The following is a 15,218-nucleotide window of genomic DNA, read 5'->3' as shown; positions in this document are numbered from 1 at the left end:
CTAGTTCAGTTCTAGTTCAGTTCTAGTTCAGTTCTAGTTCAGTTCTAGTTCAGTTCTAGTTCAGTTCTAGTTCAGTTCTAGTTCAGTTCTAGTTCAGTTCTAGTTCAGTTCTAGTTCAGTTCAGTTCAGTTCTAGTTCAGTTCTAGTTCAGTTCTAGTTCAGTTCTAGTTCAGTTCTAGTTAGTTCTAGTTCAGTTCTAGTTCAGTTCTAGTTCAGTTCTAGTTCAGTTCTAGTTCAGTTCGGTTCAGTTCTAGTTCAGTTCTAGTTCAGTCTAGTTCAGTTCTAGTTCAGTTCTAGTTCAGTTCTAGTTCAGTTCTAGTTCAGTTCTAGTTCAGTTCTAGTTCGTTCTAGTTCAGTTCTAGTTCAGTTCTAGTTCAGTTCTTCAGTTCTAGTTCAGTTCTAGTTCAGTTCTAGTTCAGTACTAGTTCAGTTCTAGTTCAGTTCTAGTTCAGTTCTAGTTCAGTTCTAGTTCAGTTCTAGTTCAGTTCTAGTTCAGTTCTAGTTCAGTTTTAGTTCAGTTCTAGTTCAGTTCTAGTTCAGTTCTAGTTCAGTTCTAGTTCAGTTCTAGTTCAGTTCTAGTTCAGTTCTAGTTCAGTTCTAGTTCAGTTCGTTCAGTTCCAGTTCAGTTCTAGTACAGTTCTAGTTCGGTTCTAGTTTGGTTCTAGTTCAGTTCTAGTTCAGTTCTAGTTCAGTTCTAGTTCAGTTCTAGTTCAGTTCTAGTTCAGTTCTAGTTCAGTTCTAGTTCAGTTCTAGTTCAGTTCTAGTTCAGTTCTAGTTCAGTTCTAGTTCAGTTCTAGTTCAGTTCTAGTTCAGTTCTAGTTCAGTTCTAGTTCAGTTCTAGTTCAGTTCTAGTTCAGTTCTAGTTCAGTTCTAGTTCAGTTCTAGTTCAGTTCTAGTTCAGTTCTAGTTCAGTTCTAGTTCAGTTCTAGTTCAGTTCTAGTTCAGTTCTAGTTCAGTTCTAGTTCAGTTCTAGTTCAGTTCTAGTTCAGTTCTAGTTCAGTTCTAGTTCAGTTCTAGTTCAGTTCTAGTTCAGTTCTAGTTCAGTTCTAGTTCAGTTCTAGTTCTAGTTCAGTTCTAGTTCAGTTCTAGTTCAGTTCTAGTTCAGTTCTAGTTCAGTTCTAGTTCAGTTCTAGTTCAGTTCTAGTTCAGTTCTAGTTCAGTTCTAGTTCAGTTCTAGTTCAGTTCTAGTTCAGTTCTAGTTCAGTTCTAGTTCAGTTCTAGTTCAGTTCTAGTCAGTTCTAGTTCAGTTCTAGTTCAGTTCTAGTTCAGTTCTAGTTCAGTTCTAGTTCAGTTCTAGTTCAGTTCTAGTTCAGTTCTAGTTCAGTTCTAGTTCAGTTCTAGTTCAGTTCTAGTTCAGTTCTAGTTCAGTTCTAGTTCAGTTCTAGTTCAGTTCTAGTTCAGTTCTAGTTCAGTTCTAGTTCAGTTCTAGTTCAGTTCTAGTTCAGTTCTAGTTCAGTTCTAGTTCAGTTCTAGTCAGTTCTAGTTCAGTTCTAGTTCAGTTCTAGTTCAGTTCTAGTTCAGTTCTAGTTCAGTTCTAGTTCAGTTCTAGTTCAGTTCTAGTTCAGTTCTAGTTCAGTTCTAGTTCAGTTCTAGTTCAGTTCTAGTTCAGTTCTAGTTCAGTTCTAGTTCAGTTCTAGTTCAGTTCTAGTTCAGTTCTAGTTCAGTTCTAGTTCAGTTCTAGTTCAGTTCTAGTTCAGTTCTAGTTCAGTTCTAGTTCAGTTCTAGTTCAGTTCTAGTTCAGTTCTAGTTCAGTTCTAGTTCAGTTCTAGTTCAGTTCTAGTTCAGTTCTAGTTCAGTTCTAGTTCAGTTCTAGTTCAGTTCTAGTTCAGTTCTAGTTCAGTTCTAGTTCAGTTCTAGTTCAGTTCTAGTTCAGTTCTAGTTCAGTTCTAGTTCAGTTCTAGTTCAGTTCTAGTTCAGTTCTAGTTCAATTCTAGTTCAGTTCTAGTTCAGTTCTAGTTCAGTTCTAGTCAGTTCTAGTTCAGTTCTAGTTCAGTTTTAGTTCAGTTCTAGTTCAGTTCTAGTCCAGTTCCAGTTCAGTTCGAGTTCAGTTCTAGTTCGGTTCTAGTTCAGTTCTAGTTCAGTTCTAGTTCAGTTCTAGTTCAGTTCTAGTTAAGTTCTAGTTCAGTTCTAGTTCAGTTCTAGTTCAGTTCTAGTTCAGTTCTAGTTCAGTTCTAGTTCAGTTCTAGTTCAGTACTAGTTCAGTTCTAGTTCAGTTCTAGTTCAGTTCTAGTTCAATTCTAGTTCAATTCTAGTTCAGTTCTAGTTCAGTTCTAGTTCAGTTCTAGTTCAGTTCTAGTTCAGTTCTAGTTCAGTTCTAGTTCAGTTCTAGTTCAGTTCTAGTTCAGTTCTAGTTCAGTTCTAGTTCAGATCTAGTTCAGTTCTAGTTCAGTTCTAGTTCAGTTCCAGTTCAGTTCTAGTTCAGTTCTAGTTCAGTTCTAGTTCAGTTCTAGTTCAGTTCCAGTTCAGTTCTAGTTCAGTTCTAGTTCAGTTCTAGTTCAGTTCTAGTTCAGGTCACAGTTCAGTTCCAGTTCAGTTCTATTCAGTTCTAGTTCAGTTCTAGTTCAGTTCTAGCTCAGCTTCTAGTTCCGTTCAAGTTCAGTAGAACTAGTATAGTTTCAACTGGAAGACTTAAAGTACTTTTTCACGTGAAAGACTATCAACGAGCTAGATTTTTGATCTATAAGTGCGCTGACTCAGACCAGAATTTTATAATTTAAAGTAAATTCAATGAAGATTTCTTTATATAAGATCGGAGTCTCAACGGGATTTCAAAACACTGTAAGTGTTGGATTTAATCATTAGTTTTGTATATAAACAGCTATATATTTGTAATAGTAGTGTTATTAATGAATAATTTTACGTCAGTGCTTCACATTAATCGATACGATTTCTATAATATCATTATCACTTAAAATCATTTAATGAAGTACAAAACTAGTTATTTATATAGTACTATCGTTAATCCCTTAAGAACTTTTACTCTAACATATTAAATAAATAAATTCGTTTTTGAGTGTTCTATTGACTTTTAACCGATTTCTTTTTTTATCCATACCGAACGCTTTGAAATTTTTATAACTACTATATTTTATAAAAATAAATTAATTTAGAGTTGAAAAAAAAACACAACGATAATAAAAAAAGGCAAATTATTGGCATTAAGTTAATGCGAATTTAAGGCACTCTACAAAAGAACACTACATATAAAGGAAATTAACTGAAACGATACGTTCAGACTAGCAAAAACTATTTGTCTGAAAAAAACTAATTTTAGCAAATGCTATATTGATTTTGAAGGGTCTTTTTGTACAAATTCTGCGATGTTCAAAACCAACTTCTTTTCTTAATTAGGGCAAAATAAATTCTTGTTGTTTGGTACTTTTTTTTTACCCCCTGGTACGCTTTTAAGTAAAAATATCTATATTTCGCATTAACTTAACTTTACTAATGTTAGTCTATTTTAATTGCCCTAAAGCATTTGAAAATGATTTACCATTTTTTTGTATGTAAGGTGTTAATAATAAAGTTTTTGATAATTTTATCAAAAGGGAACGAAAATGTGTTAAATTAACGTTTCATCAAAATGATGCATTAACCACATGATTTTTAATAATGTTTTCATATTTAACCCATTAAAAATAATAATATATGTTTGATATTTTCTATAATACTTCTAAATAAATCAACGATTTCAAGCTAGACATTAATAGCTTAGAGCAAAACCCCTAGCACGGTCAATGATCACTTCATTGATATTCATAACTATAATGCTGCTGTTTATTCTATAAAACAGGTTTAATTTGACTTGTTTAATCAAACATTTGCCGGTTTTTTGGCCAAGCACCTTCATTTAAATTGCCTAATATTACATTCACACCCACTTCTACCAAAAATTATATGTGATTTTTAACCCATTTTGTAGTAACAGACAAAAATTAGACGTTCACACTTAACAAAATTTAATATATTCAAGAAACCAGTACCAACCAGAACTAATAAATGATTTTTTCAGATAAACTTTAGCAAATACAGATCATGAGTCATTCTAACAGTTCAAGAAATAATGTGGACCAAGTTTGATATGATTAGTGTGAACACATTATAAATTACATGAACAAGTGATCAATCAGTCAATCAAAGCTTTCATTTCAAAAGCTGTACGATCTTCTCGTTCTAAAGAACATTAACCCTTAAGGGCCCTTTACACGATCACGCTAGTGTAAAGGTGGCTTTAATGGGTTAAATTATACGCAAAAATTAGATAGATAAAACCATAACATTCAAAATATCTCACAATTTGAGTGAAGTATAAAATGTATGACAACAATATGGAAAGTTAAGCTAAAAAAGCTAAATAAATTTTTTTTTAATTTGATTGATCTTAACAGTGTTATCATAGTTTTAAAATGAATATAATGAAATGTATGGAAGAAATCGATAAAATTTAAAGTTCTCCATTAGCAGAGAAGTTTATCAGGAAGTCTCCATATGTAGGCTAAAATATAGTCTAACCTATAGACTATGCTATAGTACAGACTATAGACCTAGAATATAGTAAAATATAATCTAGGGTTATAGTCCATGCTATACTCCAGACTATAGCCTGAACTATAACCTTTACTGTAGTCTGAACTATAGCTTAGAATATAGTCTGGATGAAAGCCTAGCGTATAGTGTGGATTATAGCCTAGAATATAGTCTGAACTATAACCTAGACTATAGTCTGGACTATGACATAGAATATGGTCTGCACTATAGCCTAGACTATAGGCTGGACTATAGCCTAGACTATGGGCTGGACTATAGCCTAGACCATAGCCTAGACTATAGTCTGGAATATAGACTAGACTATAGTCTGGACCATTGACTAGACTATAGATTAGACTATAGTCTGGACTATAGACTAGACTGAAGTCTGGATTATAGTCTAGACTATAGTCTGGACTAAAGACTAGACTATAGTCTGGACTATAGATAGACTATAGTCTGGACTATAGACTAGACTATAGTCTGGACTATAGACTACACTATAGTCTGGATTATAGACTACACTATAGTCTGGACTATAGACTACACTATAGTCTGGTCTATAGACTACACTATAGTCTGGACTATAGACTAGACTATAGTCTGGACTATAGACTAGACTATAGTCTGAACTCTAGACTAGACTATAGTTTGTACTACTATAGCCTAGACCATAGCCTAGACTATAGTCTGGAATATAGACTAGACTATAGTCTGGACCATAGACTAGACTATAGATTAGACTATAGTCTGGTCTATAGACTAGACTGAAGTCTGGATTATAGTCTAGACTATAGTCTGGACTAAAGACTAGACTATAGTCTGGACTATAGATTAGACTATAGTCTGGACTATAGACTAGACTATAGTCTGGACTATAGACTAGACTATAGTCTGGACTATAGACTACACTATAGTCTGGACTATAGACTACACTATAGTCTGGACTATAGACTACACTATAGTCTGGACTATAGACTAGACTATAGTCTATATAGACTAGACTATAGTCTGAACTCTAGACTAGACTATAGTTTGTACTACTGTCTAGTCCAGACTAATGTCTTGCCTATAGTCCAGAGTACAGCCTATGCTGTACTCCAGGCTATAGTTCATATTATTGTCTAGGCTATAGTCTCGACTATAGTCTAGGCTATAGTCCACACTATAGTCTAAGCTATAGTCTAGACTAAAGCCTAAGCTATAGTCCCGACTATAGTTAGGTTATATCCCAGACTATAACAAATTTTAACGCAAATTCATTGACTTAAATCATTTTATATGTACATATTCATTATTTTATTACAACATGTGTTTATCATCTATAAATAGATTTTAAGTCCTATTAACATCTGTTTTAACAGTGCCTAATAACCCTAAACAATTTTAGTGATTAATTTTTCACAGTTTACATAAGCTGTTATAATATTTAACACATATTGTCTCATTATCGAAAATGGAAAAAAAGTTAAAAGAATGTTTTATCAACAAAATGATGAATTAACCACGTGGTTTTTACTTGCAATTAAACTCAAACAAGTACAAAAAAAAGATATAAAACCGTGACATTAAAGAATAGTAGCAACCAATACCAAAAGTATTTACTTTATTAAGGCAATGTAATGTACTGTAAACCGGTTTAATGTGGTTTTAAATCAGGTAAAACTTTTACTGGGTGTTAATGGGAATACAGTGAATGATAATAGACTACTTACAAGTAGATACCAGGAAATTGATTGATTAGCCTTTCTTAACATCTTTATGGATTTTTAACAAAATGGTACTTATATGACTTGTTCGTAGGTTTCATAATAGAAGCAATAACTCAAACTCGAGCGTAATCTAGATCAGGCTATAGTCCATACTATAGTCTAGTCCAGACTACAGACTAAACTATAGACAAGTATAGTCTAGACTATAGGCAAGACTATAGTGTAGAGTATAGACTAAACTATAGTTCAGACTGAAGAATAAACTATACTTCAGACTAGACTGTAGTCCAGACTATTAACTATATTATAGTCCAGATTATAAACCGGACTACAGACATCATTGTACTCCAGACTGACTACACTATAGTCCATGCTATAGATTAGACTATAGGTCAGAATATAGAACAGGATATAGAGTACTACATTCCAGACTATAGACTAGACTATAATTCAGACTATAGACTAGACTATAGTCCAGAATACAAACGACTATATTCCAAAATATAGACCTGTCTATAGTTCACACTATAGACTAGACTATAGTGCAGACTATAGACTAAATTATAGTGCATACTACAGACTAGACTATAGTCAAGACTATAGACTAGACTATAGTCCAGACTATAGACTAGACTATAGTGCAGACTATAGACTAGACTATAGTGCAGACTATAGACTAGACTATTGTGCAGACTATAGACTAGACTATAGTGCAGACTATAGACTAGACTATAGAGCAGACTATAGACTAGACTATAGTCAAGACTATAGACTAGACTATAGTCAAGACTATATAGACTATTGTGCAGACTATAAGACTAGACTATAGTCCAGACTATAGACTAGACTATAGTCCAGACTATAGACTAGACTATAGTCCAGATAGTTCAGAGAATAGACTATAGGCCAGACTATGAACTAGACTATAGTCCAAACTACAGACTATAATCCAGACTATAGACTAGACTATAAACTGGACTATAGACTTGACTATAGTCAAGACTATAGACTAGACTATAGTGCAGACTATAGACTAGACTATTGTGCAGACTATAGACTAAACTATAGTGCAGACTACAGACTAGACTATAGAGCAGACTATAGAGTAAACTATAGTGCAGACTATAGACTAGACTATAGTGCAGACTACAGACTAGACTAAAGTGCAGACTATAGACTAGACTATAGTCAAGACTATAGACTAGACTATAGTCAAGACTATAGACTAGATTATAGTCAAAACTATAGACTAGACTATAGTCAAGACTATAGTCAAGACTATAGTCAAGACTATAGACTAGACTATAGTCAAGACTATATAGACTATAGTCCAGACTATTGACTAGACTATAGTCCAGCCTATGGACTAGACTATAGTCCAGATAGTTCAGAGAATAGACTATAAGCCATACTATGAACTAGACTATAGTCCAAACTACAGACTATAATCCAGACTATAGACTATACTACAGTCTAGACTATAATCCAGACTATAGTCCAGACTATAGCCTAAACTATAGACTAGACTATAATCCAGACTATAGTCCAGACTATAGACTAGACTATAGTCCAGACTATATACAAAACTGTAGCCCAGATTATAGACTAGACTATAGTCCAGACTATAGACCAGACTGTAGTCCAGAATATAGACCAGACTATAGTCCAGGCTACAGACCAGACTATAGTCCAGGCTACAGACCAGACTATAGATCAGACTATAGTTCACACTACAGATTAGACTATATTCCAGAGTATGGACTAGACAATAGTTCAGCTATAAAATAGGCTATAATCCAGACTCAAGGCCATACTATAGTCCAGAGTATAGACCAAACTATAGTCCAGACTATATACTAGACTATAGTCCAGACTATATACTAGACTATAGTCCAGCCTATAGACTAGACTATAGTCCAGACTATAGACTAGACTATAGTCCAGACTATAGACTAGACTATAGTCCAGCCTATAGACTAGACTATAGTCCAGACTATAGACTAGACTATAGTCCAGACTATAGACTAGACTATAGTCCAGACTATAGACTAGACTATAGTCCAGACTATAGACTAGACTATAGTCCAGACTATAGACTAGACTATAGTCCAGACTATAGACTAGACTATAGTCCAGGCTATGGACTAGACTATGGTCCAGGCTATGGACTAGACTATGGTCCAGGCTATGGACTAGACTATGGTCCAGGCGATAGTCCAAACTATAGACCAGACTCTAGTGCGACTATAAACCAATCTATAGTTCACACTACAGATCAGACTATATTCCATACTTTATTCTAAACCAAAATTGAGACTGTAATCCAGACTATAGACTATAGTATAGTCCGTACTCTGGATTAGACTATAGATAGACCGAAATTTTCTATTAATTACCCTTTATATAGTAAGACAAAGCGTGAATAGTTTTGTTATTTTTCTTTTTAATTGGCAACATTGAAAACTAGTTATGATCAATTCCGTATTTTAATTAAGTTTGTTGAACTTATGCCATACTTTTTAATTAATCATACAAACAAACTTTGTTCATACCAACTGATGACGTAGTAGTATTAACAAAAAAAAATGTCGTTCAAAAAAATTTTATTTCAAAAGTATAAATTCTAAAACAATCAGTTGTTAGGTTGCTTTTATTTCTTTGGGAATTTTAAAAATAACTCAAATTAATTTTGCTTAAATTTTTTTTTTAATTTTTTTCACCCCCTATAAATTAAAGAAAACACAAAAAAAATATGTTTAAACATTTTTAAATTATGAATGTTCTATCCAAAGAAAAAAATCTAAAAGAACACTAATAAAAATTGACACACATAAATGTTTATCAACATCTTCAAAAACCAATAAAAAATTGTTTAAAGATTTAAAATAAAATTTATGACGTGGCAACAATATTGAATGAAAAATGTATAAACGAAAAAAAAATGCTGCAGGAAAATTGTTGTTATTACTCATACAAAATTTTTCAGAGGGAACACACAAACACACATATTTTAAGCAAAAAAAGTAAATATATTTTAATATTTTCATATTTTTTTAATTTATATTTATCTGCGGTTGACAAGATTAAGTGCATATTTTGAAAATAGACATACACTCAAAGAAATTGTTACTTATTTTAACAACTATAAGTAAAATGATTGATTATATAAACTAATTATAGATTGATTAATCCAATATGTATGTATTTAAGTGAGTTTTTTCATATACAAAATCGATTATAAATGTTTAAACACCTGCTTCATATTGTTCCTTCAAAAAGGCAATTCATTTTCTTCAAAACATATGGATGTTTGTTAGTCTTTATAAATATCATACTCATTCTCTTCTTTTATAATAAATATTTTATTTATTTTTATAATTTTATTTGTTTTTTTGTTATGGCTTGGTAGACAGCCAGACAACAATTCGTCTGTGGTATGAAATGCCTTCATACCTTTCTTAACTGCAGTTACAAAAACACAGCAAATACAAGAAAAGCAAATACTACTTTCATGGCTAAAAGTTCTTTTTTGTTTTCTTTGGTTTTTGTTACTAAAAATAATTTCTAAATATTATATAAAAATTGCAACAAGTGTAAAAATTAGGGTTGGGAAATACATATAAAAACATTCTTTCAAAATGCAATTTGCCTTCTTAAAAGAGATTTCTTTAAATTAAAATAAAAACAAAATAAGAAAATGTTAAACAAACTGATTTTGAATGTGGCAAATTTTGCTGTTACACTGCAAAAAAAATTTATCTTAAACTAATCTTGACTATGGATAAATTGTCCTGATTAGGCTATTGTTCAGAATAAAGGTTAGAAAATAGTCCAGAATATAGATTATACTATAGTCCAGAATGAAGATTATCTAAACTAAAATACTAAGAAAAGACTAGACCAAGGACTAAACTATAGACCAGGCGGGTCTATAGTGCAGACTACAGACTATAGAACAGGCTACTGACTAAGCTATAGTATGGTTATGTATTAGTCCAACTGTAGACTAAACTATCTTCTAGCCTAAATTGAGACTAAGGACTAGACTAATGACTGTACTATAGACTAGACTATAATACAGACCACATTACTCGCCTATATTACAGACTATAGACCCGGCTTTGGTCCTAAGTATAATGTAAACCTTTTGTCCATACTATAGACTAGTTCTAGTTCAGTTTCTAGTTCAATTCTAGTTCAGTTCTAGTTTAGTTCTAGTTTCAGTTCTAGTTCAGTTCTAGTTCAGTTCTAGTTCAGTTCTAGTTCAGTTATTAGTTCAGTTCTAGTTCAGTTCTAGTTTCTAGTTCAATTCTAGTCAGTTCTAGTTCAGTTCTAGTTCAGTTCTAGTTCAGTTCTAGTTCAGTTCTAGTTCAGTTCTAGTTCAGTTCTAGTTCAGTTCTAGTTCAGTTCTAGTTCAGTTCTAGATCAGTTCTAGTTCAGTTCTAGTTCAGTTCTAGTTCAGTTCTAGTTCAGTTCTAGTTCAGTTCTAGTTCAGTTCTAGTTCAGTTCTAATTCAGTTCTAGTTCAGTTCTAGTTCAGTTCTAGTTCAGTTCTAGTTCAGTTCTAGTTCAGTTCTAGTTCAGTTCTAGTTCAGTTCTAGTTCAGTTCTAGTTCTAGTTCAGTTCTAGTTCTAGTTCAGTTCTAGTTCAGTTCTAGTTCTAGTTCAGTTCTAGTTCAGTTCTAGTTCAGTTCTAGTCAGTTCTAGTTCAGTTCTAGTTCAGTTCTAGTTCAGTAGTTCAGTTCAGTTCTAGTTCAGTTCTAGTTCAGTTTAGTTCAGTTCTAGTTCAGTTCTAGTTCAGTTCTAGTTCAGTTCTAGTCAGTTCTAGTCAGTTCTAGTCAGTTCTAGTTCAGTTCTAGTTCAGTTCTAGTTCAGTTCTAGTTCAGTTCTAGTTCAGTTCTAGTTCAGTTCTAGTCAGTTCTAGTCAGTTCTAGTTCAGTTCTAGTTCAGTTCTAGTTCAGTTCTAGTTCAGTTCTAGTTCAGTTCTAGTTCAGTTCTAGTTCAGTTCTAGTTCAGTTCTAGTTCAGTTCTAGTTCAGTTCTAGTTCAGTTCTAGTTCAGTTCTAGTTCAGTTCTAGTTCAGTTCTAGTTCAGTTCTAGTTCAGTTCTAGTTCAGTTCTAGTTCAGTTCTAGTTCAGTTCTAGTTCAGTTCTAGTTCAGTTCTAGTTCAGTTCTAGTTCAGTTCTAGTTCAGTTCAGTTCAGTTCTAGTTCAGTTCTAGTTCAGTTCTAGTTCAGTTCTAGTTCAGTTCTAGTTCAGTTCTAGTTCAGTTCTAGTTCAGTTCTAGTTCAGTTCTAGTTCAGTCTAGTTCAGTTCTAGTTCAGTTCTAGTTCAGTTCTAGTTCAGTTCTAGTTCAGTTCTAGTTCAGTTCTAGTTCAGTTCTAGTTCAGTTCTAGTTCAGTTCTAGTTCAGTTCTAGTAGTTCTAGTTCAGTTAGTTCAGTTCTAGTTCAGTTCTAGTTCAGTTCTAGTTCAGTTCTAGTTCAGTTCTAGTTCAGTTCTAGTTCAGTTCTAGTTCAGTTCTAGTTCAGTTCTAGTTCAGTTCTAGTCAGTTCTAGTTCAGTTCTAGTTCGTCTAGTTCAGTTCTAGTTCAGTTCTAGTTCAGTTCTAGTTCAGTTCTAGTTCAGTTCTATTTCAGTTCTAGTTCTAGTTCAGTTCTAGTTCAGTTCTAGTTCAGTTCTAGTTCAGTTCTAGTTCAGTTCTAGTTCAGTTCTAGTTCAGTTCTAGTTCAGTTCTAGTTCAGTTCTAGTTCAGTTCTAGTTCAGTTCTAGTTCAGTTCTAGTTCAGTTCTAGTTAGTTCTAGTTTAGTCTAGTTCAGTTCTAGTTCAGTTTTAGTTCAGATCTAGCTCAGTTATAGACTTAAGTCCAGAATATAGTTGAAATAATAAATTAAACCACATAAACATACCTGAACTTTATAGCGCTTGTGTCCATTTGAATTTGGGACATCTTGAACATAATGAGTAGATTTCTTCATTTGATATTCGAATGAATTAGTTGCAATATTAGAATCCTGAGCAAATGGATTTTTTATCACCACTTCCATATTGTTTTTCTATTGACAAACATTGATTACATTTCTAATTACAATTTTACTTTTGCACTTACAAAACGTTAGAAAACACATTGATTTTAGCAATTTGTTTAATTCAAACTAGAACTACAAACTTTTTATCTCATTATTGTATCTAAAATAGCACGTGCAGCGCTGCCAGACGGAGTGTACCGAAATATTTTTAAGTTTTTAATTTTATATTCTTTATACAGTAAATGGTTACTAAGCAGAAAACTGTTTGACAGTTCAATGTTTAGTTTTTGACGAAATTTGTACTTTAACTTTGGAAATCTCTCATCTGGTAATTCTGTCTCAAATCTAATAATATTTCAAAAGATTTTTGTTGAAGCTGGTTGTAGAAATTTTTTGGGAATTGCCCTAATAGCTCAACTTTAAGATTGTCTTATAATTGAAACATTGTACATTTTGCTCTATAAAGCCTCACGTTCTCAGAATTATAGAAAATATTTTATAATTAATAAGATCTAAAGAATTATTTTTTTTTTATTTTAAACTTTTTATTGTAATTTATTTGTAAAGCACCCAATTATACCGGTTTTAGCTTAAAATTACTCTGTCACGTGCTTTAATTATAGAAATTTAATTTTATGTTAATTAAAAAAATTATAAAATAGACCTGGAAAAAAGATTCAACTACAATCGGAAGAACACTTGTTTAAATAGTGAAAAAAATATTTTTCATTTAAGTCAAAATAATTAAACGGGACACATCAGTTATAAATCAGTATAAAAGTTATTAGTAATAATTTAATAATAATATTTAATAAATGTTAATAAATAAATTATTTATATAAAGAAAATATTTACAAATAAATAATTTTCAATGAATATTTACTGCCTTATTCATAAAAATTTATCAAAGGTTTATAGTACAAATTTTGTATGAAAATTTGATTTATAAACCTTTGATAAAGTTTATGAATAAGACCATTAATATATAAAATAAGTAATAATTATTGAAATATCAGGTTTACTCTAAAAAGTGTTTTTAAATGATAAATTAAATAATATTTTTTTTAAATAATATTTTATAATTCATAAATATTTCAATTAAATTTTAATTACAACTCACCTTAAAAAACGTTTAATCAATATCCTGTGTTACTTTAAATATAATCCTTATAAATTACTGTGCTTGCTCAATTAAATGTCTTAATTATAGTCAATTAATAGTTTTGTTAAAATAATTAATTATCCATTCAAGGAATTTTCTTTTAATATTCAACACTTTCACAAATTATTAATATTTGTTACAATTTTTATTAATTTCCTTTATTAACATTTAAACACATTTTAAAGTTTTGATTTAACGTTTTTTTTCTTTCGTTAGGCTTACTACTCTTCTCACACGTGTGCACAATTTCGAGAGGACGACCACTTGAAACTAGATTTAAGCTTAAACTAAAGACGCCTTCAATTCAGGTGTTAAGATTTCAGCTTCGTTCGATTTAATCGATATTTTGCGAAAATTATTATAAAAATTTGTTTTTCTTTTCAAAAATTCCACGAAAATTTTTTTACAACGGCTTCTTCGTTTTGACACTCTCGGAGAATGCGATCAGACATGGAAATTCAGTAGTTTCTACTTGTTTCAGTACTTTTTAATATAGCTGTACCTACAAGGCATTTTTGGTACTTTGTCTAACTTTCAAACTAGTCTATAGTCTAGTCTATAGTCTAGTCTATAGTCTAGTCTATAGTCTAGTCTATAGTCTAGTCTATAGTCTAGTCTATAGTCTAGTCTATAGTCTAGTCTATAGTCTAGTCTATAGTCTAGTCTATAGTCTAGTCTATAGTCTAGTCTATAGTCTAGTCTATAGTCTAGTCTATAGTCTAGTCTATAGTCTAGTCTATAGTCTAGTCTATAGTCTTAGTCTATAGTCTAGTCTATAGTCTAGTCTATAGTCTAGTCTATAGTCTAGTCTATAGTCTAGTCTATAGTCTAGTCTATAGTCTAGTCTATAGTCTAGTCTATAGTCTAGTCTATAGTCTATCTATAGTCTAATCTATAGTCTAGTCTATAGTCTAGTCTATAGTCTAGTCTATAGTCTAGTCTATAGTCTGGTCTATAGTCTAGTCTATAGTCTAGTCCATAGTCTAGCCTATAGTCTGGTTCATATTCTAGTATAATCTCGTTTACAGTGTCAGTCTAGCGGAAAATAGGTTTAGTAATGAAAAAAAGTTGTAAGTTAATACTATTTCAAAATTTAGGTTTTCCATGCTGAATGTGATACAATTTGTGGGTTGACAATATGTAGCAGATTATTGTTAAATAAATATTGTCAATTAATTATTATAGGTACAAATTGAAAGTACAAATAAAACTATGTATGAGGGTTTTTTTCGGGGAACAATATATAATAATTGTAGCAAAAGCTTAGTATTTACTTTGGAAAAAATGTGAAATCTTTTGTAGATTTATTTCTTACTTTTTTTTGTTTTGTTTTTTCAAATATTATTTTATATAATTTTTATAAAAAATATTTTTGTTTAATTTTTACAAACAACATATTAAACACTAGAATGCATAACAACAATAAAATATAACGCTAAGACACGCGTAAATAACAACAACTTATTGTTGCAATATAGTGTTGAGTCAATATTAAAAATGTCAATAAATAACAAGTTCTCATGATATTATTTATTATTTAGTAAATAAATCGCTTTATATTCTCCAAAATCAAACAAACATTTCCGTTTTGACCACGTTTGGTTTTTAAAATTGCTATCCGATTTTCAGTACAGCCGTAGACCCCTCTTCTATAAATTATCGTGATATTAATTTTAATATCGATACACGATAATAATTATAAAATACATAAGCCCATGGACTGTTTCCATGGAGGGTATTTAAAATTCGGAACAGCCGAACATAACACTCCTACTAAATTGCATTTGATAAGGTC

At 31.6% G+C, this 15,218-nt stretch overlaps 1 protein-coding gene across 1 annotated transcript in view; it reads right to left on the bottom strand.

Moving 5' to 3' along the window:
• Positions 1 to 13,692, bottom strand: part of LOC119607615 (organic cation transporter-like protein) — a 121,680-nt gene extending 107,988 nt beyond the window's left edge. Inside the window, exon 1 of the mRNA XM_037961610.1 lies at positions 13,382 to 13,692. The gene's annotated coding sequence lies outside the window, so the exon portion shown is untranslated. The remainder of the gene's footprint in view (positions 1 to 13,381) is intronic.
• Between the last annotated feature and the right edge of the window lie 1,526 nt (positions 13,693 to 15,218).

Source organism: Lucilia sericata, unplaced genomic scaffold (assembly GCF_015586225.1).
Source record: "Lucilia sericata isolate MDLA Ls3-8-SP2 unplaced genomic scaffold, ASM1558622v1 Contig000719F_arrow, whole genome shotgun sequence".
Lineage (NCBI taxonomy): Eukaryota > Metazoa > Arthropoda > Insecta > Diptera > Calliphoridae > Lucilia > Lucilia sericata.
This window is presented reverse-complemented; position numbering and strand designations above follow the sequence as displayed.